Here is a 26,826-nt window from a genome sequence, read left to right as displayed (position 1 = left end):
TCAAGGACTCGGACACTTCATAAACTTGTGTAAGTAATTGTCCGCGACCTGAAGGGGGATGTTGTATTCGTGTGTGTGTGTGTGTGTGTGTACAGTTACTAAAACATTTTTCCTCCGGTTACTAAAAATATGCCACAGTATTAATAAACATACAGATAATAATACTAATACAACAGTTCTTTATCGCCTGGGGTATGTAAACAGGTAGGTAAATAAACACAAAAATCGGCGAGACTCTGCAGCACCAAGTCGCCTCCTGGCCCAAAATTATTTGACTCGGTAAAGCAAAAAAAACAAACAACCTTATATATCCCCCACCTTAAGAGCCCATGGAAATGTGACCTGAAATTGAATTAAGTCTTAAGGCAATAAATCGCACGCTAAAATCTCCAATAAACACTAAATATTTTACCTGCTGAGCCAGGTTTTTGAGGAGGAAAGAGAATAAATCAAATATTTTATGGGCCAGCGGTCGCGGGGTTACGTGGGTTGGATCCGCCTGATTTCTCAATAACTTGGGCCAGACTGCCAGGCATTTGTAGCTCCGAGAACTCCGCGTGTGGCTCTGAGGGAAAGGTTGGGGTCTCTTTCTCTATCATCCTGGATATTGATACAGCATGTCTGTATAGTGGATGACACGGGTGACACACTTGCTTTTGCCTGAGTAGAAGTGCTTGTCGTAGTAAAGTAAAAATGGACAACTTCAGAGATCTTTAAACACGGATAACGCGAACAGTTTTAACACAAAATGGAAACAACTATTGAAATTTAAGACACTATTATACTCTACTCTCTGGCATCGAGTCGCTGTTATTATAATTTATTAACGTCTTATAATAGCTAAGGTCTTTAAAAACAGAAGAAAACCCGGTCACTAACTACACAAAACTATTAAAAATGTGGATAAATATACGTACATCCTATCAGCTGACACAATGTAAACAAAGTGAAGGGCTGTGGTCGCCAACCCTCAGACATCAGATGGCTCTTTGATTGATTGATCTGAAGATATACAAATGCCATAATAAATATATCTAAACAAAATAATAATAATAATAATAGAACTATAAATTATTACCTGCTAATTATAATACTATGAATTCAACCGTGTATTCGCAGTGATCATAATATAATAACATTAACGATAACATAGATAATAACAAATGTCATAATACCGACAATTTCTCCTCCTCTTCTGATAATTCCACTAAAATAAAAAAAGACATTTATACCGATAATAAAAATGTACAGAAGTATTTTAATACATATCCATTCGTGGTTATTTTTTTCCATAATTTGTCACACATATATGATGGTGATAATTGATAGGAATGAATTTAATTCCCTCATCAGTAACACCATCATGGCGTAAATGTTAATGCCAAACTATTTTTTTTTTATCGTAATTCCCAGAGTAATATTCATAAACTATTCCCAATAATATTCAACGCCAATATTTTTAGGGGGGTTAAGTGGTCATAATTGCGTTGTTTTGTGTTCATTTAACTAGAGATGATCCGATCTCAAAATGGGTTCAAATCTTTCGGTAGAGTTTAAATAATATTAATAAACAATAATAATCCCATAACAGTACTTCAACATTTTATTTATTTTATAGTTTTAAGTTTCTCTGCTAACATTTGTCAATCTAGTAATATAATAATCATTGAAATTAGTTTAGAGATAGTGGTGATGACGAAAACAGACACAACGAGCCTAGTATCAAACGGCGGCAGGGGTGGAGAATAGCACCATTAATTCTCCTTCTTTATTATTATGTTTTATTGTAATGTTTATCCTGGCTCGGTGTTTATACAGGTTATGTATATTTGCACGATTCATTCTCATTAATGTTAGCTATAGTTTACCAGCAAGATTATAATACATAGAGGGGTATTTGGAGGCTATTTTATCTTTCTCGGTTGATCTTCCTCGGTATATTTTTTTTTTAACTTATTATGGATGTGTTTGTTTATTAATTATTTCTTTATTTTCTTTATTTCTTCTCCCTTTATCCCCTTTATTTTTGTTTTCATCTTCATTTGGCCCGCACCAGCTCGTACTGTCGGGTCAAAATCTTTTCCCTTCTGTTGGCCAGTTTCAATTGAGCCTTAGATTGTTTTCCGCTTTCTATTTGTGCTGGTCCTCACCTTTTCCCTGTGTGGAGCTTTTCCCCCTAATATCTTGAAGTACTGTGTATTGTGTGTTGGGCGGGGGGAGGTGTTGTGGGTGTGTGTTGGGCGGGGAGAGGTGTTGTGGGGTGTGTTGGGCAGGGGGGAGGTGTTGTAGGTGTGTGTGTGTTGGGGAGGTGTTGTGGGTGTGTGTGTTGGGGGAGGTGTTGTGGGTGTGTTTGGGCAGGGGGTTGTAGGTGTGTGTTAGGGAGAAGGTGTTGTGGTGTGTGTTGGGAGGGAGGTGTTGTGGGTGTGTTGGGCAGGGGAGGTGTTGTGGGTGTGTGTTAGGGAGGAAGGTGTTGTGGGTGTGTGTTAGGGGAGGTGTTGTGGTGTGTTGGGCAGGGAGGTGTTGTGGGTGTGTTGGGCAAGGTGTTGTGGGTGTGTGTGTTGGGGGAGGTGTTGTGGGTGTGTGTGTTGGGGAGGTGTTGTGGGTGTGTTGGGCGGGGGAGTGTTGTGTGTGTTAGGGAGGAAGGTGTTGTGGGTGTGTGTTAGGGGAGGTGTTGTGGGTGTGTTGGGTGGGGGTGTTGTGGGTGTGTTGGGCAGGGAGGTGTTGTGGGTGTGTGTGTGGGGAGGTGTTGTGGGTGTGTTGGGGGGAGTGTTGTGGGTGTGTGTGTTGGGGGAGGTGTTGTGTGTGTTGGGCAGGAGGTGTTGGGGGTGTGTGGCGGGGGGGGTGTTGTGGGTGTGTGTTGGGGAGGTGTTGTGGGTGTGTGTGTGTGTTGGGGTGTGTGTTGTGGGTGTGTGTGTTGGGGGAGGTGTTGTGGGTGTGTTGGGCAGGGAGGTGTGGGTGTGTGGGCGGGGAGGTGTTGTGCGTGTGTGTGGGGAGGTGTTGTGGGTGTGTGTGTGTTGGGGAGGTGTTGTGGGTGTGTGTTTTGGGGAGGTGTTGTGGGTGTGTGTGTGGAGGTGTGGGTGTGTTGGGCGGGAGGTGTTGTGGGTGTGTTGGGCGGGGAGGTGTTGTGGTGTGTGTGTGTGTTGGGTGTTGTGGGTGTTGTGGGTGTGTTGGGAGGGAGGTGTTGTGGGTGTGTGTGTTGGGGAGGTGTTGTGGGTGTGTTGGGCGGGGAGGTGTTGTGGGTGTGTGTGTTGGGGAGGTGTGTAGGTGTTTGTTGGGCAGGGAGGTGTTGCGGGTGTGGTGTTGGGGGTGTTGTGGTGTGTTGGGCAGGTGTTGTGGGTGTGTTGGGCGAGGTGTTGTGGGTGTGTGTTGGGCAGAGGTGTTGTGGTGTGTGTGGGGAGGTGTTGTGGGTGTGTGTGTTGGGGGGGTGTTGTGGGTGTGTGTGTTGGGAGGTGTTGTGGGTGTGGGTTGGGGAGGTGTTGTGGGTGTGTTGGGCAGGGGAGGTGTTGTGGGTGTGTGTTAGGGGAGGTGTTGTGGGTGTGTGTTTTGGGGAGGTGTTGTGGGTGTGTGTGTTGGGGGAGGTGTTGTGGGTGTGTTGGGCGGGAGGTGTTGTGGGTGTGTTGGGCAGGGGGGTGTTGTGCGTGTGTGTTAGGGAGGTGTGTGGGTGTGTGTGTTGGGGAGGTGTTGTGGGTGTGTGTTTTGGGAGGTGTTGTGGGTGTGTGTGTTGGGGAGGTGTTGTGGGTGTGTTGGGCAGGGGAGGTGTTGTGGGTGTGTTGGGCAGGGGGAGGTGTTGTGGGTGTGTGTGGGGGGTGTTGTGGGTGTGTGTGTGGGGGAGGTGTTGTGGGTGTGTTGGGAGGAGTGTTGTGGGTGTGTGTGTTGGGGAGGTGTTGTGGGTGTGTGTTGGGCAGGGTGTTGTGGAGTGTGTGTGTTGGGGAGTGTTGTAGGTGTTTGTTGGGCGGGGAGGTGTTGCAGGTGTGTTGGGCGGGGAGGTGTTGTGTGTGTTGGGCAGGGGAGGTGTTGTGGGTGTGTTGGGCGGTGGTGTTGGGGTGTGTGGGTGTGTTGGGCGGGGAGGTGTTGTTGTGGTGTGTTGGGGGAGGTGTTGTGGGTGTGTTGGGCGGGGGAGGTGTTGTGGGTGTGTGTGTTGGGGGAGTGTTGTAGGTGTGTGTTAGGGAAGGTGTTGTATGTGTGTTGTGGAAGGTGTTGTGAGGGATGTGGGGAGGTGTTGTGTTGGGGAGTGGGGAGGTGAGGTGTTGCAAGGGGTGTAGGGAGCTGTTGTATAGGTGGTGTGTGTGTGTGTGTGTGTGTGTGTGTGTGTGTGTGTGTGTGTGTGTGTGTGTGTGTGTGTGTGGGTGTGTGTGTGTGTGTGTGTGTGTTTTAATGAATATACATACATATCCGTGTATATTTACCAAGATATATGAATTTGTTTGTGAATTATGAGAGCCACTGTAACCTAATCTAACCAACCCAGCTCCCCGTATACAAAACAAGAATACAACATTATATTATACTTAATATATTCATACACGCATACACATAGATGACACTTCATTAATACGCTATTTTAAAACGTTATAAGCATTAAAATATTCTAATTTATATATTCAGGGTAGAAGCAGTAATCTGTTTCGTGAATAAAATACATAATGGATTCGTAATTAGGGATTTTAATACCCAGTGATTAGAATAGATTAGTGTTAGTGTGTAGTGATGATTAACGATTAGGTGTGTGTGTGTGTGTGTGTGTGTGTGTGTGTGTGTGTGTTTGTGTGTGTGTGTGTGTGTGTGATTTTAGGTAGGAGAAAAAGACAAGTTCCCCCCCTGCATTCATGAGTTAAGTTTCCGTTTTCTTTTAGGTAGTACTGATCCATTTTCTATCCCTTGTTTATCGTCTCTCCCTTTCAATGTCGCCTTTTATCCAATTTACTTCTTCCCTTCCTCTTTTATTATCTACGTTTGATGCGTTGTTTTCATTTGCCTTTGTTCTTCTTTCGTGTTTTTGTTTAATTTCTTCTTTTAGTTTTGTGTTTATCTAGAATTTTGTTTGTTTGTTTTCTCTTTCTGTACCTCCACCTCCCTCCCCACTCCCCAAAACACCCTCTCCCTCCCCCTCACTCCCCACTCTCCCACCCTCCAAAAAAAAATAACCTCCCCCTCACTTCACCCCTCCCTGTCCCCACCCACCCTCCCCAAACACCCCTTCCTCCCTCAAACTCCCCACCCACCCACTCCCCAAAACACCCCTTTCCTCCCCATCATCATCATCACCCCTCCTCCCTCTACTTAAACTATGTCAAATTGATAATAGGAAACCATTAGCCTTACCTGCCCTTCCCCTCTCCCCACCCCACACACACACAACCCTCTCCCTTACCCATCCCCTCCCCTACCCCAAATAACCCCTACCATTCCCTGTCCATCTGTCTCGCCTCCTCCCCTGCCGACCCCTTCCCACCACCCACTTAAACTGTGGCAAATTGATGATGGGATTAGAGTTGAGGGGAAGGGGGGATTGGAAGAGGAGGAGGAGGAGGAGGAGGGGGAATGACAGGAAGAGGAGGAGGAGGAAAGGAAGGGGAAGAAGGAGGAAGAGGGAAGAGGAAGACAGGGAAGAGAGAAGTATCACACAAATACATACATTATGAGATTAGATTCGTGGCCGAACTAACATAAATATAGGTTGTTTTATGGCCGACACTACTACTACTATTACTACTACTACTACTATTACTATTACTACTACTACTACTACTACTACTACTACTACTACTACTACTACTACTACTACTACTACTACTACTACTACTACTACTACTACTACTACTACTACTACTACTACTACTACTACACTATTACTACTACTACTACTACCCTTTGATGTATTTTGAACACAACGCCCTCCTAACATCTTAAATAACACACACACACACACACACACACACACACACACACACACACACACACACACACACACACACACACACACACACACATACACACACACCATGTTCACTAACATGGCTTTCAGCTTAGCCTTCTCATCCCCCGAAACACCAATTGTCAACAATATATTGCCTCAACATTGATGTCTTTGACCTTCCGATATACGTGTGTGTGTGTGTGTGTGTGTGTGTGTGTGTGTGTGTGTGTGTGTGTGTGTGTGTGTGTGTGTGTGTGTGTGTGTGTGTGTGTGTGTGTGTGTGTGTGGTCCTATTACCTGAAATTGTATACTTCTCTCTCTACCTCCTCCTCTTTCCTTCCTACCTACCTTTCTATTCCTCCCCTCTTTCATTTCCTTTCCTGTCTCTAACTCAACCCATAATTCCCCCCCCCCTCCTCTCTACCCTCTCACCTCACTCTCCCTCTCACCTCACTCTCCCTCTCACCTCACTCTCCCTCTCACCTCACTCCCCTCACCCCTCTCCGACCTGTCATTCTCCACCAGGACGCCTTAATGTAACATGTGTATCAAATATCTCGGATTTATTCTGGGTCTTCGTTGAGTAAGAGAATAATTGAGTCACTCCTAAAGTGTTAAATATTCTGAGCCATTTTCTGTAATATTTAGTTTTTGGTTTTTGTTTTTTTGTTTTTTATTTGAGTGTTACGCGTGTTTTTTTTTTACCCTGAATATTCCCTCTTTCAGATATTCTTGTATTTTCTGATTCACTAATATTCATGGTTTTGATTCTTGAGTATCATTTGCCTCGAATCTGTAAATATACGTTGCTGTTATCCATGGCTCCGATACCTAGAATATCCATGGTTCCGATACCTAGAATATCCATGGTTCCGATACTGCTGCGAATATCCAGGGTTCCGATACCGCTGCGAATATCCAGGGTTCCGATACCGCTGCGAATATTCTTGGTAGTGATCCACGAATATCCGTGTCCCTGATCCATCCATTAGCGCTGCAACATGAACGGCTCAGCTGTACCTTCACCCAGGCCAATGAACGTATGACTCTCAAAGGCATCGGCAAATTGGATAGCCGTTCCACATTCCTCCGCCTTCGACAAGATACGCTAAATACATAATTCTACGTGTGGGGTCGGGTGGGCGTGTGGGCGTGTTAGAGGAATATCATACATGTATATAATACTTCAGGACATTGTATAACATGTATCAATGTATGACGTGATGGTTAATGATAGCGTTGGAGTTCGTTAGTCGTTTGTTAATGTAATGTTATGCTAATTTGGTCCTGTTTTTGCCTGCCGTGTAATCTTACATCAAAATAAAAAACTCTGTTGGTCTTAATATTTATCTTATCATCTAACATCAAATTATGTAGACTGTGTGGTATATCTATTCGTTTACAGTATTATCATTCGTCATAATATTCTGACGCGTATGTTATAAAAAAATCATCAAAATAAATAACTTTTTTAGTTTATACACTTGCCTTCTTCACCAAGGTACGTAAACTTTGTGAATTATACATCCACTTGCTGTAAAAAATATCCTTCATCTTATATCCTGATACACAGTTTGTAATATTTATCTTTATCATAACTACACAAACTCTGTATGATGTTTAGCACAGTTGTCAGGAATCAGCGTAATGGTGTTTGCTTTATAAACCTTCATCAAAATATACAAACAGTGTGATTTAAACCTTCACTTGCACAATATTCATTCGTTAAGCTATTAAGCTGACAGTGTACACCTGACACCACTCGTTGCCAGCATTTACCTATATTTGTATCTGTAGTTGTACTGTACCTGTACCTGTACCTCGAAGTCTTCATGTACCTGTAATAATCCCTGGAATAATGTTTCTGAATAAATAATTGGAAATAGAATCTTAATTAGAATTCTGAGAAAGTCTTAATAATAAGCCGATGACTGACTCACGTCTCTCTCTGTATGTGTCGTGGGTGTGTGAAGTAATCAATGGCGCTCACTGATATAAATACCTCCACCATCTACACGAGTAAGTAACTGTATTGATTTATTGTGACATGGATTGGCTGTGGATGTTGTATGCGTGTCAGACCTGGTGATTGTGACAGGGATATCGACGCCATCTGCATTATTGTCACAGAATCTAATGCTATTTGGTGGTTATTGATGCTCTCTGTTCGTTCTTTGGCAGTGGAATCCATTATGATCAATTTTAAGGAATCCAATGCTGTATATTACCGGTGTTTTTTTTCTTTCTCTCGTTTATTTATTTAATAATCGTGAGGGTCAAGCCAATAGGTACTTTTTTTTATTTATTTTTAATGTTGTTCTTACTTTCTAAATCTCTATTGGATTATTTAATTAGATATTCAAAACCCTACTACGTAATCGGGTTACATATGGTTCAATAATGTTCTTAAGGTATTGAAACCCTCCCTGCTTCACGCACCTGTTCACGCATCTCCTCACGCATATCCTCCTCCTCCTCCTCCTCCTCACGCATCTCTTCACGCACCTTCTTCTCCTCCTCCTCCTCCTCCTCACGCATCTATTCACTCACCTCCTCCTCCTCAACGCATCCCTTCACACACTTCCTCCTCCTCCTCCTCCTCCTCCTGTACCTCCTCACGCACCTCCTCACGCATCTCTTCACGCATCGCTGCCCCACGAGTCGTCAATAACTTAACGTACTAAAGATAAATATTACGTCCACCTTACCGTAAATTTCCCCGGAGATAAAATATAAACATTTTAGTTGTTGAAGATTATTATTATTATTATTATTATTTACTAAACCTATAATATGCCCTTAAAAGATCTTATATATTTGTTAAGATACAGTGATAATAATATAACATCAACTGACCGTACGTAAGTTTGTCTGTCCGTCAATCATCTGTACGTGTTTAAGTCCACTATTACTCAGTGATCTGATGTACGGCACCCTTGACCCCTATATTTAAGGTCAAAGTCAAAGGTTAAGGTCAAAAGTCAATATCAAAGGTCAAGGTTAAGGTCAAAGGTCAAAGGTCAAGGTTAGGGCATGAATAGGTAGGTAGAAGTTAATACCAGTGATACACATTACACACACACACACACACACACTTGCCCTCCTTACACCTCTCGTGACCCAGGTAATGGAATATGCAATCAAAATACTCTTGTTTTTACCTGCCTTACCCCACCCAATAAACCTTTTTCTAACTGACTGACTTATTTACCGACTGATTAACTGAAGGACTCATTGACTGACTCAGTGACGCGTTATCTCTCTCTCTCCTACCAGCACCTGCAGTCTAACTTAGTCAATCATTGTGTTGGTTACAAGTTAACAATGGAGGTGAAATATGAAAAGTTCCATCCATGCATAAACCTTATTGGGGGAAATTGACTTAAAAAATACATGAAAATAAAGGCAAAATACATTGAATAGAATAAAAAAAACACCATCTTGACGGCCAAAATAAATTATATGTCTCAATCTATGTTCAAATTATATTGTACCTATTAATGAAGTGATATTGTTTGTTTATCTTCGTATATCTGGTAAATATTCACAAAATGTTAGTGTTTCGGTAATGACACTTGACCTCTGGGTTATTAAACCTGTTTTTTTGCTCATTGGAATTGCTAATGAACGTGAGGTGGAGGTCAGTTTGTGTTTGTGTGTTTTTTTTCAAGGATGGTGATAATTGAGTGTATGGTGTGAAGAATATCTGTCAAGGATATAATAATAATAATAATGATAATAATAATAATAATGATAATAATAATAATAATAATAATAATAATAATAATAATAATAATGATAATAATAATAATAATGATAATAATGATAATAATAATAATAATAATAATAATAATAATAATAATAATAATAATAATAATATTGATAATAATAATAATAATGATAATAATAATAATAATAATAATAATAATAATAATAATAATAATAATAATAATAATAATAATAATAATAATAGTAGTAGTAGTAGTAGTAGTAGTAGTAGTAGTAGTAGTAGTAGTAGTAGTAGTGGTAGTAGTAGTAGTCGAGTATTGTTATATATATTTTTAATGATTCTTATGGTTGTTAGATTAGTTGCTCATTTGGTAAAAAGTTATGATAATTTCTTATGACTCAACTCCTCAATGACAAGTTAATTTATTCTACTTTGTTAATAAAGACTATTGTAAACAAGTTTGATTTTAATATAATTTAGTTACATACAAGTTGTAATATAATCCTAAACAAGTTAATTCAACAAGACAAACCCTTAAACTAACTTAAAATATACCATAAAATATAAGTTGGTCGTAGGATGAATATTTAACATTATTAACATTCAGTAAACATAACATTCAGTAACATAAACATTCTACACATTCTACAAAAACACAATATCCCCTTTTTTTTATCTAACTCTTAACTGAAGTGAATTAATCGTCAATTACAACTTCTTTTAACTTATTATCGACAAATGTTAAAGTTTTTGGTAACATTCAACATATTCTATGATTATCTGACCTAAAACGTACTTTATAAACATAATTTGTTGTCATCTGAACACTAAACCTGTTAACCCGATAATCTCTCAAAATTAACAATACATTTCAGAAGCAATAAATTAACATTATTCTTATTAACGTAAACACATAGAAATTTTAACATTGTAATTTTCACATTCAATAAATTCAACATTTAATTAAACACTGAACATTTAATGGAAAAAAGTAAATTTAACAATCCCCAATAGTCTGTTAATTTCAGTCATTTCAGTGATATAAACATTAACTTCAGATTAACATTATTAATACAAAATTTTTAACAATAACACTTAACAAAAGATATTAACGGCTTTTTTATTACATACATACAAACCTACATTACATACATACATACATACATACATACATACATACATACATACATACATACATACATACATACATACATACATACACACACATCAATACCGCCACCACTCCAGTGCAAGCCCCAGCAGTCACAGTGGGTGCCCATCCTCTCCAGCTGGTGCAGTTTGCCAAACTCCTGGAAGGCCCATGTAAATAACAGAGTCAAGGCAGCCTCGTACCGTCTCTACATGCTACGACGACTTAGGTCACTTGAGACACCCACGCCAGAACTGAGGACCATCTACAACGCCATTATTCTCCCCAAACTTACATATGCGTCACCAGCCTGGTCGTCTTCTCTCAACTCCACCCAACAACGTCGGCTAGAGAAGGTACAGAAAAGGGCCTGCAGAATCATGCTCGGCGCAGAATACTCCGGCTACACCAACGCTCTCTCCACCCTGGAAATGCCATCCCTCAGTGACCTCCACCACCAAGCACTGGAAAGGTTTGGCAGTGGACTACTGCGCCACCCTCGTCATCGCCACCTCCTGCCACCTGCAATCCCCCTCCCACCTCACGCAGTCCGCCACTACAACAAAATTCAGCCCATAAGAGCCCGCACCGATAGATATAAGAATAGCACCATCCCATCTATTGTTAAAATAATAAACAACTCCTGATTTATGTACTGTACAGCCCTGTAAATGTATTCAACGCATATTATATCATTATGTCTAAATCAAATGTAAGTCTGTATATTTTCAGCCACCGGCTGCAACTCTATTAATAAACCGTTTATTATTATTATTATTATTATTATTATTATTATTATTATTATTATTATTATTATTATTATTATTATTATTACATACATACATACACTAAAAACATTAATATATACAGAATGTAGATGAAAATGTTTATAAACACTGAATGAAAAAATACATAACACTATTAAAACAAATACTAATGTTTATTGTTTAATGAAAGAGTGAAGTTGTATACATTGAGAAATAAATGTATTGAGGTTTGTATGAAATGTGTGAGAATTTATTATATACAATAGCAGACATGATCGTTTGGTATATGAAGGTGACACGTATATATATACAGGTGTAAATAATAAGATAATAATACATATACATACCTATAGTGATACATAATATAACTTACGTATACCTGTACATATAGGTACATATTAGATACATAGCTACACATATTTGTAACGAGATACATGATAAATACATAATGGTATTTATTGTGGCAATGAGGCTGTTGAGTTATATACAAGAGATGATTCTCCAAGATTCTTAAGATTCCGGTGATTCTAGTGAAGATTCAGACGATTCAATTAAAGATTCGGGTGATTTTCTAAGATATTTGAGAGATATTCATAATTCTCTCTCTCTCTCTCTCTCTCTCTCTCTCTCTCTCTCTGATTCTCCTTGATATTTTCTTTATTTACCTATTTACATACCTCGTTCTTCCTCATCAAAAAGAAAGTCCTCTTCCGCCTCCCTTCTCCTCCTCCCCCGCCTCCTCCTACTGCTCCTCCTCCCCCTACTCCTCCTACTGCTCCTCCTCCCCCTCCTCCTCCTACTGCTCCTCCTCCCCTACTCCTCCTACTGCTCCTCCCCCCTACTCCTCCCTACTGCTCCTCCGCCTCCTTCCTCCTCCTCCTCCTCCTCCTCCTACTGCTCCTCCTCCCCCTACTCTTCCTACTGCTCCTCCTCCTCACTAAGAAGAAGGCTCCTCCTTACAGAGCTGCTTCCTGAGGTTGTTGTATTCCTCCAGCAGGTGTGGAGGGGCGGAGGCCAGGTGAGGACTGCACTTCTCTAGGGTCTTCAGGGCTCCTTCTGCGTTATCCTGTCGAGCTGTGGCGAGTGAAGAAGGTAAGACTGATATTATGATTTTATAATACAGGGTTATTGAAGGGTTGTATATTCCCCCAAGAACTAGCGCACACACACACACACACACACACACACACAAATACATATAATTTATTCACAAAACTTAGTAATGTATTCAAATTATTTCTATGACATTATATATATATATATATATATATATATATATATATATATATATATATATATATATATATATATATATATATATATATATATATATATATATATATATATATATATATATATATATATATGTAACCAATGTGGCGGTAGTTTAGACATTTTGCAGCCGGCTACTAATCCCTCATCGTAAATTGTTATAATCATTGCTATCCATATTGCTTTGTTATTGCTAATTACTATATCATCTTAAATCCTGGGTATAAATTGGAAGTATTATTTAGCAATAGATGACCCCCGATAAATGGCTTAACAATATTTTGATAGAAATCCCGTAATACATTTTGGGTCGCCCTCCAGCGCTCGGCCAATAACCCGCCATAAAGAGACCGAAGCTTCGAGATGGTGGTGCGAGTTTCCCAACACTTGAACGTTCGGAAACATGCGGACTTGACTTGACTTTGAGCCGTCGACTATACCACAATCCACAGCCTTAATCATTAGGTGGAGGGCTATCAAGTTACTCCTCGAGGGCTATCAAGGTACTCCTCCAGCCCAGGCACCAAGGGCGTCGAGAGCACTAAACTTCTGGCGGCTTGTTCTCAATAATTCTGTTTTGTGATTTGCTTGAGGGACTTTGAGTATGAACCGAACCCTTCCCGCCATCTTGATTCGAATTCGCTTTGTATCGCCTGAGGAGAGTTGAATGGTTTTCTACTTGAATTCAGATCACTCGAAGATTAATTTAACACCTCAGTTTATTTCACCTGATGGTTCAACACCCTAAACATACCTTAGGGAGAGAAGTGCAGCGCTTAAATATTAAACTAAACAAAGACAATAATTCAGATACGTTCACAAGTAATAATTATGCAAATTATAAATGATAAAATTGATCTTCGTTCAACTGAGAAAAAAAATAAATCTGCATCAATATGGATCAGTTTGTCTATTATTGTTGTTGTTGTTGTTGTTGTTTTGTTGTTGTGTGGTTATTGTTGTGGTTTGTGTAGTTTGTGGTTGTGTTGTTGTGGTTGTGGTTGTTGTTGTTGTTGTTGTTGTTGTTGTTGTTGTTGTTGTTGTGTTGTTGTTGTGGTTGTGGTTGTGGTTGTTGTTGTTGCTGGTTGTTGTTGTTGTTGTTTTGTTAATGGGTTGTGGTTGTTGTTGTTGTTGTTGTTGTGAATTTGTTATTGTTGTTGTTGTTGTTGTTGTTGTTGTTGTTGTTGTTGTTGTTGTTGTTGTTGTTGTTGTTGTTGTTGCTGCTGCTGCTGCTGCTGCTGCTGCTGCTGCTGCTGCTGCTGCTGCTGCTGCTGCTGTTGCTGTTGCTGTTGCTGTTGTATAGAGCCGTACATTTTCCGCCGTACGCGTAGCTCTTAACCCTAAACACCACATGTAAATGGAAAATATCCCTCCCCTATATATTGTAGCCACACAATATGTACACAACAACATAATGTAATGGGCAATTATATTTTATGTGCGTGTATGTGTGTGTAAGTATGTGTACGTTGTTTTGTATATTTGTTTCAGTGTGTTTTGCATTTAATTTGTGTGTGTGTGAGTGTGTATGTGTGTGTGTGTGTGTGTACAATGGGATATTACACACAGTATTATTACACTACGAACACATACAAATAAACAGATACACACACACACACACTACTACTACTACTACTACTACTATCTCAGTGCCCCCTTTCCCACACTCCTACGCCCCCACCATCCCCTACCCACACTCCCACACCCCCTACCCACACCCCACTACCCCCACTCCCAGCTTGCCACCCCACCCCTACCACCACCACTCTACCCACACCCACACCTCCCCCTACCCACACCCACGCCTCCCCTACCCACACACCCACCCCTAACACCACCACTCTACCCACACCCACACCTCCCCTACCCACACCCACGCCTCCCCCACTCCACACTCTCCTCTCCTACCCACACATCTCCACCTCCTAACACCACCACTTACCCACACCCACACCTCCCTACTCCACACTCACACCTCCCCCACCCACACCTCACCCCCAACACCACCAGTCCACCACTCACACCCACACCTCCTCCCTACCAACACCCACACCTCCCCCTACCCACACACCCACCCCTAACACCACCACTCTACCCACACCCACACCTCTCCCCCCCTACCCACACACCCACTTCCCCTCATGGCCTCATATTCCAGATCACCCATTCCAGATTCCCGGGAATACGTCACACATCATCAACGACTAGTGAGCACGGTGGTGGGTCAGATTGGTGTGTACATCAGGCTAGTGGCCAGATATATATGCCTCAACCGGATATATATGTGGCTGAATCAGATATATATATACATGTGCCTGGACCCAACACACCAGCACCCAACCTCATACGATTTGATGACATGTAAATGCTCAACCCATAATTTGGCTACACCGGGTTAAACGTAAGAGTGAGTTTCCAGTTAATGTTATTGTGGCTTGATATTTGACTATATATATATGTTCGTATATACTTTACATATAATATATACTGGTATATTGTTACATATATTCGTTTCGTTTTATATATCAAGCGATGTAGAGTCTTTATGGGTTATGTGAGTTAGTATTGGGTATTTATATATAAAAAAAAAGCATTCGACATTTTGTAAACACTTTTAATAGTTGTTTTTTGTTTTTTTGGTGTATTATTTTGTATGTTTATTTGTTCAGCATACTATTCAGCATAGTCAGTATATCAATCATGCATATTCAGTATACTCAAACATACCACTTATTACACATACTCAGCATACACCACTTATTGTCAGCATACCAAACACCTTGCCACTCAGCATACACACACTCAGCATACACACACAGCATACACACACTCAGCATACTACTCAGCATACACACACAGCTCACACACTTGGCATATTACTAAGTATTTTTCCTAAGCATACTACTCAGCATACACACTCAGCATATCCGCTCAGCATACCAGGAGACTGAGTGTAATCAGACGTGCCGAAACACACACACACACACACACACACACACACACACACACACACACACACACACACAAGATCAGTTTCATGTGGATAATACAACCGCTTGAGTCAGAATCACCGCTATCCAAAATATCCGCAACGATATTAGTGTGTGTGTGTGTGTATGTGTGTGTGTGTGTGAGCAGATAGTGCCACTTGCCTTAGAGACTAGTGCCACTTACCTCAGAGACTAGTGCCACTTACCTCAGAGACCAGTGCCACTTACCTCAGAGACCAGGGCCACTTACCTCAGAGAGTGCCACTACTCAGAGACTAGTGCCACTTACCTCAGAGACTAGTGCCACTTACCTCAGAGACCAGTGCCACTTACCTCAGAGACCAGTGCCACTTACCTCAGAGACCAGTGCCACTTACCTCAGAGACTAGTGCCACTTACCTCAGAGACCAGTGCCACTTACCTCAGAGACTAGTGCCACTTACCTCAGAGATCAGTGCCACTTACCTCAGAGACTAGTGTGCCACTTACCTCCAGAGACCAGTGCCACTTACCTCAGAGACCAGTGCCACTTACCTCAGAGACCAGTGCCACCTCAGAGACTAGTGCCACTTACCTGTGGTGTGATTGGCTCACTCCTGTCAGGTGAGGAGGAGGGCGAGAGCGAGGGAGGGGTGTGGCAGGGAGGGTGAGGGGGGTGAGGGAGGGTGAGGGAGTGCGTGTGGTGTGGCTGGTCGCTGTTATTTTGACACTTGGCGGCCCCTGACAGCCACCGGTACACTTTCTATTTGTATATTAATTAACTCGTTTGTTTATCAATTCGTTTTTATGCGGTTTTCTGCGTGTGGAGGGAGGAGGTGGGAGGTGAGGAGGTGGGAGGGGGAGGGAGGGAGGTGATGGATGTGTGTGTGTGTGTGATGTGTGTGTGTGTGTGTGTGTGTGTGTATGTGTGTGTGTGTGTGTGTGTGTGTGTGTGTGTGTAAGTTTCGACAAAATGAAAACAAATATACACTGGCAAAAGGAAGAGGAACAGGGAAAATTATCCTTTATTTTGAGAATTTTCACTAAAATTAAGATCTAGAGAAATTATTTGGCTTTTTTTAATGATTTTTAAGCAAGTATTTGATGGGCTAAAACAATAAACTTATAAACGTGAGAGGAAACAGAAGAGAAAATGTCAAACACCTCTTAGACAGCGTGGATGCTTTGGCCTGTCACCTACGAAAAGAGGTTGCTTATCTCTTCCTGCTTGACACAGCCTGACTCTGCCACATTATCTCAAACACCGGGTTAAAACTGTCTGACATCGTCGTGTGTGACATTAAATTTGTAACTTAAACCTTTAGATAAATGTTAAGTTTGAGAGTTGTGACAGAATGGAATAGTGAAATTGACAAGTTGGTTTAAAAAGTTTGTGAAATAAAGCTATTTATATATATTTTCCCATAAATGGTCTTGTCAGTAAAATCTAAAACCACAACACAGAGTTATAAGTGAAAGTAAATTGTATACGTTCATGTCAACAAAAGCGCAGCGGTTCCAGGAGTTAGAGATGATCCAGTTGTGTAACGTCAACACGACTGGCGATATTTATCTGAGTGAGAACAAAAGAGCAGCGGATCCAGAAAGGCGGTAGAGAGATCCCTGTACTGTGGCGTCAACAAGGCTCGCATTATTCATCTTGAGGAAATATTTATACCCTCAGTGTATGCATATATTTGTCCTGGCTGTCTGGACGTGGGTGTCAGTGATGCATTATGCCTGAATACCTTCATATAACTCTCCTGAACACTCGGCGCTGGCTGTGAAATATCGAGTCGACATAAACACTAGATTAAAGTCGAACTCACGTGTGTATAAAGCGAGCTAGTGTTGTGTAGTGTAGTGCAGTGTAGTGTAGTGTAGTGTAGTGTAGTGTAGTGTAGTGTAGTCCCCCCCTCTCTCTCTCTCGTGTACTCCCTTGACGCGGCAGTACACGATAATACCAATAGTCCAATTATAAAACTTTCTTCAAATATCACAAAGTAAACAAACACTTTAACGGTTCATAGACAAATTACAAAACTCATCAGCCTATAAAAAATCACCATACGGTTTTTTATTGACATGATTTTAAATGAGTATTATTACAGAATAACAAAGACTATTGGGAAGCATTAGAAACTGGAGAGTGGTAATGTTATGAGTGAAAGCCGCCCACAACACTGAATACAAACACGGTGTGGCTATACGGTGTGGCTGTACAGTATATCGTGTGTTGCTGTGGACTCTCTGTGAGGGTGGTAAGAGGCAGGGTCTGGGTGGATGAGAAAGAGATATAGTGTAGTGTTATAAAAGGTTCAGTTGACAAAGTACGGTGTGTGTGTGTGTGTGTGTGTGTGTGTGTGTGTGTGTGTGTGTGTGTGTGTGTTGGGGAGAAGGGGTCACCTGTGGGTGGGGTTTGAATGAGTGTGGGTGGGTGTGGATGAGTCTGGATGAATGTGGGTGAGTATGATTGAGTATGGGTGGGTGTGGGTGAGTATGGTTGAGTGTGAATCCCCCGGGATACGAAATACTTAACATACGAACCCTTAGTGAATCTGACGCCACCAGTTTTAATGTTGTGTTTCTCGCTCTGATAATTGTGTTGATGAGTTCATAAGGCCAGGTGAACACACGTGTCAATAAATCATGTAATTAAATCATTCAAATATTTTAGTATATTTTTTTCAGGTTGGGATTTTTTCGTGGGTTTTTTTTTCGGTATAAATAATTGAAATGCGACCAAATTTTATCTCGTTCTTATGACATTAGAGTAAAAAATATTGTTAAAGATGTGTTTTTTTTTTGGTTTTTTAGTTTGATAATTATTTGTGTTCTCTCTCTCTCTCTCTCTCTCTCTCTCTCTCTCTCTCTCTCTCTCTCTCTCTCTCTCTCTCTCTCTCTCTCTCTCTCTCACACAGACATACACACATACACACACTCCCCCATACCCACACACACTCCCCCACGCCCACACACACACTCCCCACGCCCACACACACTCACCCATACCCACACACACACTCACCCATACCCACACACACTTCCCCATACCCACACACACACTTCCCCACACCCACATACACTACCACCAGCTGTCGCGTCAACGTTACCATGACAACCAGGTCAATCCCGCATCCACCCGCCAGTTGTTTCCCTCACCGCTCCACCTTCCTCCTCTCTTTACATATTAAAACACTTCATATATATTGGTGTCTAGATTTATCTGTGTGTATAAATCACCCATATACATTATATCTATATTTTATATCTGTTGATCAAAATTCTCATGTACATTTTTAATCTGTTTGAAAATTACACATATAAATTTTGTTTTTCTTTCCCGCCCAATATATTAAAACATTCATATATTTTCGCGTTTCATAAATTTATATGTATAAAATAAATGCCTCGGGGAAATGAAAAAAGATTTAATACAGCAAATTATTTTTTAAAAAGATTTTGATCCTGTTGTGAATGCTTTTAAAAGAAGGACTGAATACGCTATCAACGGTAAACACAACACAACGACCCGTGCATTAATGGCCGTGTTCCCGTAGTCATATATGCTCGTACGATAAATTTTCCTCGTTTGTAATAATGCATCAGAGAGGAATTGTCTATTTAACTTAAGATAAAAATATAATATCTTAAGGAAATGGTTTAGGAGAGGACAGTATGGTAAGGACTTTGTGCAGGAGGATTCTGTGAGTGATTCTCTCTCTCTCTCTCTCTCTCTCTCTCTCTACCCTGAAGTAAAGTATTCAAAGTTGTTATAGTCTAAAAGTACACAGGGACTTCATAAATATCCACACCACACCCACCCAATATCCACACCACACCCACCCCATATCCACACCACACCCACCCCATATCCACACCACACCCACCCCATATCCACACCACACCCACCCCATATCCACACCACACCCACCCCATATCCACAGCATACATATGGCCACACACTTGAACACTAAATCCTCGACTGTGTCAAGATAGAACCTTTAAGGGACAGGTCCAAGCACACTGTTTGTGAAATGGTACATCACTTTATCTCTGATGCCAAGATAGCCGACATATTAAGATTGTATCCACCTTATTTGCACTTGGTAGCTATATCAGTCCCCATGTACAGAACCAAACACACAATGTTCTTGAACACTTCCCACGCAAATGTGAATAACAAAGTGTGAGGCCAGACACACTGCCTCACACTCCTGTACTCACGAAGTTGTGAATAAGTTACCCTTTGTGTATAGAACTAAACAAAGAATTTATTTGAAATACTCTGTAACATTCAGTGCCATAATATCCTGACCACGGGGGTTAGTTATACTCACTCTGTATCCTTCTGCGCTACCGCTCACAGGATAAGTATGGGGTGCACAATAAACTAACCGCTGTAAGCTGCAAAAAAATCAATACTCCTTATGCCCATACCATATCCACACCTTTCCCACACCATACCCACATCATACCCACACCCTATTTACATCATGCCCACACCCTAACCATACCTTACCCACACCATACCCACTTACCGTCAGCTTCGACTAGGGTGAGAAGAGCTGACAGGGCCGTACGTGTGTCTTCTCCATCATCCGCCTCCTTAACACTCTTGGTACCGTAGAACCTCCCTGTTTCCACCTTCCGCATGGCTGAGGAAATAGGTCAAAGGTCATGGCAGGTCAAAGGTAGTAACATAGGGTCAAATTATTAAGAAAATAGGTTATTGTTTGTCACGAGAGAATGTGTGTGTGTGTGTGTGTGTGTGTGTGTGTGTGTGTGTGTGTGTGTGTGTGTGTGTGTGTGTGTGTGTGCGTGTGAGAGAGTTAGATGATCAAATCCTATCCATCCTGTGAGTTAATAAGAGTCAGTGTTTATTTATGGTAAGATTTGCTGATAAATCAAGACCAAGTTTACTCCAAAATATGAATTCATTATCAGAAATAGTAAGTTATATACATATTTATTCATATATTTTTGTATATATATATTATGAATGAAAATATGTGTAGCCCAGCTCGGTTTAATGAGAGGCAGGGGAGGAGGAGAGGCTGCCTGTGATTGGTGGAGGGAAGCGGGCGGCCCGTCTCATGAATAAACAAAACAAGCCTCCTCGCTGACTGGTCCACCGCGCCGCACCGCCCAAATGAACACATAATTGTCCCACATTTCTCGCTAAACACGGCAGATTGTGTACTTGAAGGCAACATGTAGCCAGGTGGGGGTGCAAGGAAGGCATGGGGAAGGTCTTGGGGAGCCAGGAGGAGGGGTAAAAGAAGGAGGAGGGGGAGGGAGGGGGGTGGGGACAACACAGGCCTCCCTCCATCTCCAAGCAGTTTTGTCAAGAGGGAGGGAGAGGGAGTCGGCTAGGATGAATACTCGGTTGTTCCTTGTCGTGGGATTATGATGTGGGATTTGTTCAAGGATTTAGGGACGGGTACTAAGGGGGGGGTGTTTGTTGAGAGGGAAGGAAGGAGGGAGAGAGGGAAGGAGTGAAGGAAGGAGTGAATGAAGGAGAGAAGGAAGGAAGGAGGGAGATATAAGTCCACGAAGCACCGGGTTAACGATAGTCTCCAGAATACACAAGGAAATTTTTGATGAAGAACTGCGAGAGGAAAGGCTGGAGATCTCCAACACTCCGAGGAGGTAGTGGCACGTTCCCCAACAAGCTATTGAGGGAGAAGATCATCTCCATCACTGAAGGATCTCCCTCATGAAAAAAAATACATTGTTGGTGTGTGTGGTGAGTTGATGAGACATTGATAATAGTAAGAAGAACAACAAGAACAAGAACATGAACAAGAAGAAGAACAAGAAGAAGAAACACGAAAGAAGAAAATCAAACGAGGGATAACTACCAAATAATAAACATCTCGTACTTGTGTCCAGCCAAAAAATCTTAATACTCAATACTCCTCTCAAGTAAATGGTCACACTCCAGAAGTTTGGTGGAAATAAAGTCGACTTGAATAGCTAAGTTGATCTCAAAGTTAAATAGTAATGTCGACCTCGAAGTTACATGATGGTAAAGTCAACCTCGAAGTTCTTTAATTTAGGGAGGTAACCAGAGACCTTCTCAAATCTTCAGTTTAAGAAAAAAAATCAGATTAGTGATGTTTGAGAATAAATCTTTGTGTCGTAGTTTGAATGAGTTTGTTAAAAGCGTCTTAATTCATCTAATTAGGAGGAGGATAATAATGATTTTTTGAAATTTCATGTTCAAAAAATTACCAAAATAGGACTTGGCGATGAGGAGGAAGAGTGAGGCCCTCTGGCGGCTGTTCCTGGTAGCTGGGATGCGACGTTCCCACACTGACACAGCCTCGGCATGTTGTCCTCTCTTAGCCAGCGTCCTGCCCAGCGCCTCTACCCCTACGTGCTCCTCCTCTTCGTACTCGCTGTAATAATAATAATAATAATAATAATAATAATAATAATAATAATAATAATAATAATAATAATAATAATAATAATAATAATAATAATAATAATAATACTTTCTCGTGTTTTTTTTTATTTTTTTTTCAATAAACCTGACTACTAGACCTCACAACTTCTCAATTCCTCAGTGTTACGGGGAAGTCCATGTAGTACTGTACTGTATATCTTGTGCTCCCAGTCTCAGTACTCCTCTGTCGTTCACAACACACTCAGGCGTCTCAGTGTGACCATTAAAGTACTCCTCTCACATTAATCCTCCTACATCTCTATTTTAATAAGGAAAAGTAACAGACTTTACTTAGGGAGGAAAGTCACAGCTTGAATAGGAAGTTTGGCTGGTTTAATGATATCTCAGGCAGGATAGGATTCTCAGAGAGTTTTACGAGGAATATTTATCGTAATTTTAGGTCTAAGGTAAAAACATTTAAATTTATCTATAAAAAAAATGGGTTTTAAACTAATTCTCAGATTGTCTTAGCCTAAATATCCCCCATCACTACTATTGTATTACCATTATCTCCACCACTACCCCCACCATGCCCACTACCCCCCACCACCATCACTACTCCACCACACTCTGTCCCACCACCACCACTACTACCCCCACCACTACACTACCACCCCCCACCCACCATCACTACCTCCACCACCCTCTCCCCACCACTACCACTACTACCACCACTACCCCACCACCATCACTACCTCCCACCACCTCTATCCCCACCACCCCCACCACTACACTACCACTTCCCCCCACCACCATCACTACCTCCTCCTCCTCCTCCTCCTCCTCTTCTTCTTCTTCTTTTTCTTCTTCTTCTTCTTACTACTTCTCGTCCTTCCTCCTCCTCCTCCTCCGACTCCCCCTCCCTTCTCATCTTATTCCTCCTCTTATTAGTCCTTTTCTCCTTCTTCCTCTCATTCAACCTCTTCCTCCTCCTCCTCCTCCTCCTCCCAGTAAAGTTGTTTTCCTTCATCACCAGGCGCTGAGGATAACAGAAGGGCCTCGGGGAAGATTAAGAGATACAAAAATTTTAACTTTTAATCAGGTGTTATTGAGTTAAGACGTTGCCATAGTGAATATACTGAGGTGGAGACGACGGCGTTCAGGTGGATGACCTTTAGGGAGAGAGGCAGAGTGGGTGTGGGGAGAGGGTGGGGGGTGGGGGAGAGGGAGGGTGGGGGAGAGAGGGGTTGGGGTGGGGAGAGAGGGTGGGGTGGGGGAGAGTGGGTGGGGGTGGGGAGAGAGGGTGGGTGGGGGGTGGGGAGAGAGAGTGTAGGGAGGGAGAGAGAGTGAGAGAGAAGTGGGAGGCAAGAGAAAAAGAGAGAGATGAAGAAAGAAAGGTGCAGAGAGACAGAAATAGACCCAGACAGTCAGATAAGCAGACAGACTAACAGACAGACTAACAGACAGACAGACAGACAGACAGAAAGAGAGGAATGAGTATTTTCTAATGACGTACTTGAAGTGACTGAAGGTATTAAGGATGTTCTCACTCTGTTTGAGAGGGAGGGAGAATGATACGCCAAGATAGTTAATGTGATCCGTGGGAGGAAGCAGCTCTCTCTCTATTCCCTTATAAATATTCAAAGGTATTTTTATTTTTTACTTTATATATTTATTTATTTTTAAACCTAAACATATTAATTATGAATATACAAATAGATAAAATATAAAAGATATTAACACCTCACCATACAATAGTCTCCCATTAAATCAAATCATAGAAAACTACACTTCTTTTTTTCCTTTTTCTTTCCTCTTTTTTTTCTTTTTCTTTCCTCTTTTTTTCTTTCAAGCTCCTACTCTCATTAAGATTTTTTTCACCACCGACTTAGTTTTTTTTTTTTTACGACTTTAATTACATTGACGTTTATAGGTAAAACTTAATGATTGTTTTTACCTTCTCAGGGTGGAAAGTTCTTAACGTAAATACTATCCTCTCTCTAACCACATACTAACCTCTCTAACATCACATTAACCTCATACTAATCCTCTAACATCACATTAACCTCATACTAACCACATACTAACCTCTCTAACATCACACTAACATCACACTAGCGTCTCTAACACCACACTAACATCACACTGACATATCTAACATCACACTAACATATCTAACATCACACTAACCTTTCTAGCATCACACTAACCTCTCTAACATCACATTAACATCACACTAACCTTTCTAGCATCACACTAACCTCTCTATCATCACACTAACACCTACTTGGCTCGCGCTATATGTACAGCATCAGTCAACACAGCTATTGCGTCGTCGTGCCGGCCACAGCTGGGCAACGCCACGCCCACGCCCACCAGCAGGCGGCACAGCAGACGCCCACCCACACCCGCCGACTTCACCTCCGCCAGTAGTTCCTCAGCCTCCCTTAGTGGTACGTCCAGATCTGTTTTGAACGAGGTTATTAAGTGGTAAGCTCGTTAGACCGAATTGTATGGGGATGTTTGTGGTTGGAATTGGTTATTGGATCGTTAGAGATGTTCTAAGTGGGTGGTTCATTAGTTAGCGGTGTTTATGATGGGTCGTTAAGTTGTTATGAGTTGAGTCGAGTCGTTAAGATTACTGTTAGTTGGTAGTTGAATTGATAAGATTGGTAGTTGAGCTGTTAAAATGGATAGGTAAATTAAGGTGGGCAGTTGGGCTATTTAGATGGGCAGTTGGGTTGTTAAGTGTTGTTGTATAGAAACAACCTGACAGTTATATTGAGTTCCCTGGACATAATTGCTTGTTTAGAGGATTGATAACTACTTGTGTTAGTATAGTTAGTGAGGTCTTTAAGTGGGTGATTGGTGTTAGCAGTTAGGGGAGCTATTAAGTGACAAATACAGAGATAACAAATACAGTCAGACATACAAAATTACAGGTACATAAACTACAAGATAATAACCAGTAGTTTAGCATAATTTAGACTCATATTGATAACTAAAATACGCTGAACACCTGAGTGGATCTTGTGTGTGTGTGTGTGTGTGTGTGTGTGTGTGTGTGTGTGTTAAGGTCGTTATTAAAACATAATTAGAGAAAGTAATTATGATTCGTAAAGGTATATTAGAGTTAATTAATTCTCATACAACATTGCAACATCATAGGTGAGGGTTGAGGGGGATGGGGTACAGGTGGGGATTGGGGTGCTGCAGAGGAGGGATAGGGGGATATGATGAGATGGGGATACAGGTAAGGATGGGGGTAAAGGTAAGGGGATGGGGGGCAGGTGAGGGGATGAGGGGCACGTGGTCGCTTCAATCTGATAAATAATATGCAAATAACTTCAGGTAGGCCAGCACCACACAGTAAGAGGAGTCTAGCCTTGACTTTGTGGAGAAGCTACACCTGCCGCCACTCCCCCACACACACACACACACACACACACACACACACACACACGTGCACACACACACACACACACACACACACACACACACACACACACACACACACACACACACACACACACACACACACACACACGGGCCATTACACTCCTACTGATAAATACCTTTAATCTATACACGAATTATTATTTATTATTGTGTAACTGTGACGAATTATTAATTATTTTCAAATGATTTTATATTTTTTTCCTTGAGTAAAAACAACTTACCATAATTAAACGGACGAATCTAAAAGGTTAACTACTATATTCCGCTAATAGGCAGTAACAGGAGTTAGTGAAAGTTCCCTAAACGACCAAACTGCCCAATGAGGCAATCACAGTCACCTATCACGGCGACCTAACAAGACTGCTGGAGTGTTACAGGCTCATGTTATGTACTACAGAACGATGCTATGACGCCGTTAACTATGTAATTGGGTCGTTAGGTAATTTCATCATATTTCTTTTTATTACACGATCGCAAAGGGAGTATGTACTGTTAACGAGGCTATTTGGTAGTTATGTTGTTATGTTAATGGTCTGGAGCATTTGGGGGGAATAAGGCGATGTGTGAGAGAGAGAGAGAGAGAGAGAGAGGGGGGGGAGCTCTGTCTGTCTGTCTGTCTGTCTGTCTGTCTGTCTTGCTTTAATTGCTGTTATATAAATACTCGAGGCAGGAAAGATAAGATAGGTCATAAAAATAAAAGGAAGGAGGGAGAGAGGCAGACGATAATAAAGATGAGTAGAGGGGCGATGACAGATAATGATGATGAAGGGAGATATTAACGAAAAGGGGGAAGCGAATGTGTGAGAGAGAGAGAGTAATTACGAAAGAAGGGCTAATAAGGAAGGAAGGAAGGAAGGAGAGAGAGAGAGAGGAGGGGGTAAGAGAGAGAAACACACAGTGATAATGAAGGAAGGGAGAATATTAAGAAAAGAAGATAGAGATTAAAGATAAAAAAATTAAGGGATAATTATGAAGGAAAAAAAGAAGGAGAAACTGAAGAGACAATGAAGGAAAGCCCTCCAAACTCCACCCCCCTTCACCACTCCGCTACCCTCCCTCACCCTACTCCCTCCCTCTACCACTCCCGCCTCCGTCTCCCCCATCATCCCACCATAGAAATTCAAAACACCAAAGGGAAATTTCAGCATTTGTCTCCTCCTCCCTCCTC

At 41.5% G+C, this 26,826-nt stretch overlaps 1 long non-coding RNA gene across 1 annotated transcript in view; it reads right to left on the bottom strand.

Moving 5' to 3' along the window:
- Nucleotides 1–12,470: 12,470 nt before the first annotated feature.
- Nucleotides 12,471–26,826, bottom strand: part of LOC121878484 — a 15,500-nt gene continuing 1,144 nt past the window's right edge. Inside the window, exons 2-5 of the long non-coding RNA XR_006091168.1 lie at nucleotides 24,487–24,664; nucleotides 22,043–22,209; nucleotides 20,347–20,463; nucleotides 12,471–12,638 (exon numbers count right to left, since the gene is read on the bottom strand). This is a non-coding gene — a long non-coding RNA (uncharacterized LOC121878484). The remainder of the gene's footprint in view (nucleotides 12,639–20,346; nucleotides 20,464–22,042; nucleotides 22,210–24,486; nucleotides 24,665–26,826) is intronic.

Source organism: Homarus americanus, unplaced genomic scaffold (assembly GCF_018991925.1).
Source record: "Homarus americanus isolate GMGI-L3 unplaced genomic scaffold, GMGI_Hamer_2.0 scaffold41027, whole genome shotgun sequence".
NCBI classification, from domain to species: Eukaryota; Metazoa; Arthropoda; class Malacostraca; order Decapoda; family Nephropidae; genus Homarus; species Homarus americanus.
The sequence above is the reverse complement of the archived record's forward strand: the minus strand, read 5'-3'. Positions and strand labels throughout refer to the sequence as shown.